Here is a 6999-nt window from a genome sequence, read left to right on the forward strand (position 1 = left end):
GTAGCAGCAATATAAGAAGTATAGAAATTACCAGTTGGCAAGTGGCAGTAAATGTATAGTTTGTTGAAAACACTACTTATTCTAGAGTGGTATGGAGAAAAAGGTATTTCAGGAACAACAGTGGTGACCAAATGATGATATAGCCATGGAAGAAACAGGAACAAAAATATCAAGGGAAGAAAGAACTGACATGTGTCAACGTTGCCCGTTTCAAACCATTACTTAGTTTTATGACAACTGAGAGTTTTGGCTGCAATGAAGCACTCTTTTTAAATTCCATTCTCAAATCTATAAATGACCAGCCATAATCAAAATTTACCAGTACTCAGCAATTCCTTTAGAAAGAGATAAAGTAGGAAAAGTTGAACTAGTATCAAATAGCATATGTGTATGGGGGAGCAATAATGGAAAAATGGGTTTTTGACACCTTCTCAACTGCATTTCTACAAGTTAATGGTCTCAAACAATAGAAGGTAAAGTCTTTTCATGGAGTTAAATTTCACATACATGCACATTTAATTTCTAAGTATACATCTAAATATAAATCTAAATATGATACGTCATTTATCCTACCAAAAAAATCCACAGATCCATAAATCTTCACACTGCATTTATTTTCTCAATGTCAGCCATTATTTTAAGATCTCTTCTCCTAAGTTGGTCATTTGACTGAGAAATGTAACAGAGTGAATACAGAAGAGAAAAAAAGATAAACTTCGCAACATGTGGCCTGTAATAGTTCTCATAGAGGCCAGTGGAAATGAAATATAAATATGACCTTCACATTTCTCCCCAAATGACAAGAGAATAGGATCTTATTAAAAAATAGCAAACTGATTATCACAGGAGTTGTGGGAATGCATAACTCAATTACAGGCGATATTCTAAAAGTGATTATTAACATTCAAAAGTGAGATGCACTGAGGTAAAAATCAACAACGTGGAAATGTGTGATATTGATATAGGACATAGCAATAAAATGGCCAGAGGATACAACCATACACAGAGCTCAGTTAGGTTGGAAGAAGAAAATAGCCAGAAAAGGCTGAGAGTTTCATTAGCTTAATAACAGAGATAATGAAAGGGTGAAAAAAAAAAAAGAAAAGAAAAGAAAAGAAAGAGACCCTTGGTGGCTTTTCATTTTATATTCTAGTACAGAAATGTGGAAGGGTTATCCCAGCCAATATCCACAAACCTATGATGTAAATAAATGTGGATTTGGACTAATAAATGCATATTTATTTTCAATGTCCTGCTGAACTAGCAACGATCATCTTAAAGTAATGTCTAAAGGAGCTGCAGGCCTCAGTTGTCATTATTTGTAATGTTGTTCCCAGAAGCAATAACATTTTCCAGCATTATATTGGCAGTTATAACCATACAATTAAAAAACAACAACAACAAAACTCACTAGAAACAAAACACATAGATAAAATGATAATTTCATCCTGTACAGCTTAGCTGTTTGAATTCCTAATATAAACTGCTTTAAAAGGTAGTTGGTTCATTTGGGGCATAGTTCACATGTTACTTTAACAAAGGTTTGTATCTTTCAGCCGTATTGCATGTGACCAACATCTGTAGGAAAATGTATGAGTATTTGATGCTAAGGCTCATCAGTTTTCTCTTTAACCCAGTAAACTAGATAAGAGTTGTTCATTCACTAATTGGAGAAGATAATAAATTTGTTTACAGAGAGACACTTGGAATGTAGAGGGGAAAGGCAAGTGAAGGTTTAAACAGATGTGAAAATGTTAAAAGTTCAATACTATATTGTGCAAAGTAATAAAAATATTGAAAGTGGACGGAAAAATTAGGTGAGCATAATGTTCCAGGGAAACAACGGCATAATGTTTCATGTTCTCAAGGGACCTAATTATGAGGGATTCTAAATAGAGCACCTCAAATATTGACAGGTAGGCTGTTCATATTTGGTTCTTAATTAAAGACTCTCCCCTTACAGCTCTTAAAAGGTTTATCAAAGACATCTTTCTATTTTAACAAGCATACTGTGAAGCCACATGTAGGGAGTCAAAAATAAATGAATAAAGAAAATAGAGTTTAAATATGTTCATAGACTGGAAAAGAAACTTTTCTATAACTTTCAAGGAAAAAAATTTCATTTAACTGTCTAGGTTTCCAGTCATATTTTTTATATTTCCCATATTGCACATAAATATCAATCATATATTTTTAAACTCCCAGAACTGCATCCGTGGCAGTAACTTTTATCAAAAATTGCAATCTTGGGATAAACCTTATGAAAACAGTTTCACTCTTCAGTTGCTTTGATGAATGCTTTTAATTCAATTTCCATGTAGAAAGTTCTAAATATTTTTAATGTATGTGGTACATGAAAGTAAACAGTAAATGGAAAATTTTCTAATTGTATCTGGTTCATTCTAGTGATAATATTATGTCTCAATAGTGTGTTATGAAAGAAAGGGAGTGACACTATCAACCTGGGTGGAATACTGGATAGTACCTTAACTTCATGAGGGATTCAAGGGCAAGGAATAGGAGGTATATCAGCAGTGGGAAAAACTGCAGTGCCTCAGACAAGTTGTTACCTTCTGTCAGTAGCTTTGCTGGGCCTTTTTGGTGCATCGTTTAACTTTCATGTAAGCAACAATTAGTATATTTATATCCTCATTATATTTAAGCCAGAATTGGAAAAATCTGTTCCGTTGCTCGAATATTTTGCGCTAGCTCTTAATGGAGAAAGCTGTCTCACAAAAGTATAATTCAGCAAAGCAGTCATTCCCATTGTTTTTTTCTAAATGTATTAAGCATTATTTGTTGGGTTTGGGAGAATTCTGATTGTTTTTGTGGTTGCTGTTAAAAGCATATTACTGCCATATATACCTAGTGTTAAAGCCTATATTTCAGGCGATTGAAAATTTTTCACCAAATTATTATATGTTCTAAAGAAAAGAAAAAAATCTAGAGCTATGTACTGGTAGAAGAATTAAATAATTTCAAATATTAATAGTAAAGTTCTTTGCTCTTCATTGCAAATGTTTTTCCAAGGTGGTTTTACCGTGGCGACATTTGGCAGAAATCTGACCAGTGGGATCCAAACATACTACCCTCCAAAAAATTTTCCTCTGAATGTTAACGTGTCTTCCAGCCCTTTCTTATCATTTCATTCATACTGAAAATGAAAGGCCAAAGTTTCTTGATTTCTCTTCCAAGAAAGCCTAATTTTAAATATTTAATTCTCTGAACGTATTAATGTAAAGAAAGAGTTAGAATCATAGAAGTCAACAAACTTACCTGCCTATTTAAAAAATTTGGCCTCTGATCCAACATATCTACATTCTTTTAAAGAAAATATCTCCAGAGCAAACACAATCCCTGAAAAACAATCCTTAGAAATGTCTTTTCTCTTTTTAAGCCACTCTAAACCATCTGCTGGCAAAATTGGCAAAATGTTTTCACCAAGACTCACATGGAAAAACAAAATAAAACAAAAAGCAAAAATATATTAAAAATAAAAAATCACTTCTCTCTCTCTCTCTCTCTCTCTCTCTCTCTCTCACTCACACACACACACACACACACACACACACACACACCTTCTCTAAGATTTATTCTGATATTTTCCCTTCTCTTTCATGGTCTACTCTTCTCACATTAATTAGATACAGTAATAGTACCATTTGAAAATTACCTCTTTAACCCATGGGAGCTAATTTGGCAATTTTGTGAAATTAAATAGATATATAATAGATATTCATATAGATATAATATAGATATATAGATAGATTTACATCTCAAGTAGTTAACCTAATAGCTCTATGCCAGTCTCAGCCTTTATAGCTAACATGATTATGCATAATACAAAATGTTCATGTACAAAGTGCCAGGCATAAGAAACAGAAAGGACTCCTTGTCATGCATTTATTTTGTACAGATTAGTACTTGGAATATTTTTGAAGTTGGCTTTGAAGAGTAGCATTGGACAAGGGTGATCTTGAGTGTTTCTTTAACCACAAAATACATGTATGCTATGTTGTTTTCTCTTTCAATAAATCTGTGACATAATTCTTGGTTAATTCAGAATCAATTACTCTAAAATCAAGAAAATAAGTGAATGAAGTCTGACTTATTTTAAGTTGTGTGTTTGTGTGTATTTGCTTTAAATTACCAACTTTGTTATAATTTTCATAGTTAAAAGAGATATAAACAAATGCATAATGTTTTGATTGAATATTTATTATTTGATACCACAGAATTAAATTATCGCCTTAACAGTGATACGTTCTTTTGGAAGTGATACCCGCAGTGAAATAATAATTCAAACACTAGAAGAATATTTATATGCTACACAGTAATGTTACTTATTTTTCGTACTTATTTCTTTACCTTGCCTTATATTTAATCTTAAAGAATGACATTTATTTTCCCAATATTACAATGCTACTTTTTTTGAGGGTAGAGATTAAATTTACCAATTAAAAATTCCCATCCTGTATTTCCTAAAAGAATGGTAACCTTATCAGGAGAATATAATACACATTAATTTACTCATATATGATTAATTGCAGCTCATTTTATTCCCTTTAAACAAAAGCTTATAAAAGGAAAGAAAAAATATGTGATAGGAAAAAGATAAGAGTATGGTAATTTCTGTGCCATGTTGTCTGAGATGTGATTTGCAGGTTCATAGTGCAATTTTTCAATCTAAGCAAAAATTATGATTAATGGCTTAGGAGATGAAGTATTTACCTTATTTTTGTCATTACTCACATATTACTTATTTAATACATTCATCAAAACTGTTTTTAAAGTGTTTATCTTCCTTTGCATAAGTTCATTTTCCAAGATACAAGATGTGAAAGTACAAGGAAAAATATTTTCAATTTCTTTTAAAACAAAAAATCATTTACTACTTATAAAGTTTGAGTTTTCCTATTAAGATCATCATCTTAATAATAATTATTCTCATGGACAATAATTTCCAAAGAGAATATGATATAATTTGACCACTTAACATTTTCAAAGCATGTGAACTTTTAATGTTGGAATGCATTTTTCTTTGGATAAAGTGTTCTACTTTCTATGAAATGCAAAAATACTTGGCATATGTATAACTAATAGATCATTTTCCTTAGATTAATGATATCATCCATCAGATAAAATTAATTGAAATATAAATATAAAAAATTAAATGAATTAAAAATAGAATTAAATTTTACTTTAAAAAAAAGCTGCCCAGGACATAGAGTACTAACAGGTCTGCCCCACTGCAGTGAGCAGGTAGACCTAGGGATGCCACCACTTTTTATTAGTATTGCTCTTTTGGGTTTTCATTACACACATGTGGATGGGCTACAGGAGGGTGGTTGTGAGAAAACTTGAGCAGCCAGTAGTCTGAATACTCTCACTAAGGAAATTTGCCTGCTTGTGTACCACTCTTGTTCTCGCTCACTCGGCCCATTTTCCAATTCTGCCTCCAGTCTCTGTTAATGGTGGAGCCACCTTTGCCTCAGCTAACCCAGCTTGGCTCTATGGATTGTCTTGGGTAGTACGTACCTTTACCCAGTTGCACTTGTCCCAGCTACACATACCATGTTCCAGGATAGAAAGGTGACTGTGTAATTCTCAGGAGGAGATCTTTGGGTCACTCTCCCTAGCTTCTTACCTGAACCAAGTCAACACTCTTTTGCCAAGAGTTGGTTGAAAAGCACATTGCTACTGCCTTTCAAGGAACAAGGGGGGGGGGATGATGGGGTCCTTTTTCCTCTACTGTCTTCTGCCCCATCAGGTCCTGAGCAGCTGGGCTTGTTTCCTGACAGACTCCTAATACTTCCTCCCCTATATTTTTGTACCAAACTCTAGAGGCTTTATCTGTGGTCCCTTTTCTCTGAATCTCTACCTCACCCTTTTATTCTACTAGCTATTTCATTTCATATTTTCTATGGACTATTTATGGAAGGAGAGGAAGTGAAAATAATTCTACAAATAATATATTTTTAAAATAAAATAAATTAATAAAGTGTTACCACTTTTTGTGAAGATAAAAACTCAGTTATAAAAAATTGTAAGATTCTCTTTATGTAATTAAGTTTTATACTTGTGGCTCAGGGTCAATCTACTATTACTTTCCTCCATTTTCATTCACAAAAACTTGTTGTATTTTTGTCTCCCTTTAATCTTATCATGTCTGGTTTAAGTCCTGCTATTTTCATGCTATTTCAGCCTACATTGATCTCCCTTTTTCTAGTCTCTTATAGTCCTTGCTGATTAATTTTGTACTACTGTATTTCAATATATTCTGTAATTAGCTAAGCTAAGGTAAGAATCATTAAAAAAATAAGTCAGTGTAAAAGTTAATAAAATGTTGTTTTACATTTTATTTTGCATGATTTTTCCTTTTCTATTGTTATTAATATTGCTAAATGTTTATGCTTACTGTCATGAACCTCTAATGAGGAAATTCTCCCCAAAGCTAATATTAATCAACACTAGAACACATGGTGCTTCTTGAACTTTGGCATAAAAAAAAAATTAATACTTTACCCTGAATGACATCTCTAATCATCATAGGGCAGGAAATTTCTAGGTTTATCGCTCTCTGTGTGAACTGTGGCAACGAATGACTAAATCATGGTCATCTCATGTTATATGTCTTCCTTTTTTTTGTTTGTTTTCTTTAGAACAAGTTAAGCAATTCGGTTTAAATTATGTTTCATTCTAATTGGAACTGGAGAGCAATTAACTTTTGTGTGGCAAAATGTCAAGTACTTTTTTTTTAACTCATCAAAAGGAATTTGTCAAGGGAAGTCTGTATCCATATAAATTACAATTGTTGCTATTGGTTTCTGTTTCAGTTAGCTTAAGAACTGCTTTAACTATTGCTAAGGATAACAAGCAGGAAATTCAAGAAGCAACAATTGTGTTTTGCCACTTGACATAACACCGGTTTTTAAGACTCAACATTAACATTTTTAAGAGTGCAAGTTTCAATTGAAATAGATTGTCCCCGTTTTATAA

This window comes from Hipposideros armiger, unplaced genomic scaffold, assembly GCF_001890085.2.
Source record: "Hipposideros armiger isolate ML-2016 unplaced genomic scaffold, ASM189008v1 scaffold_686, whole genome shotgun sequence".
Classification (NCBI taxonomy): domain Eukaryota; kingdom Metazoa; phylum Chordata; class Mammalia; order Chiroptera; family Hipposideridae; genus Hipposideros; species Hipposideros armiger.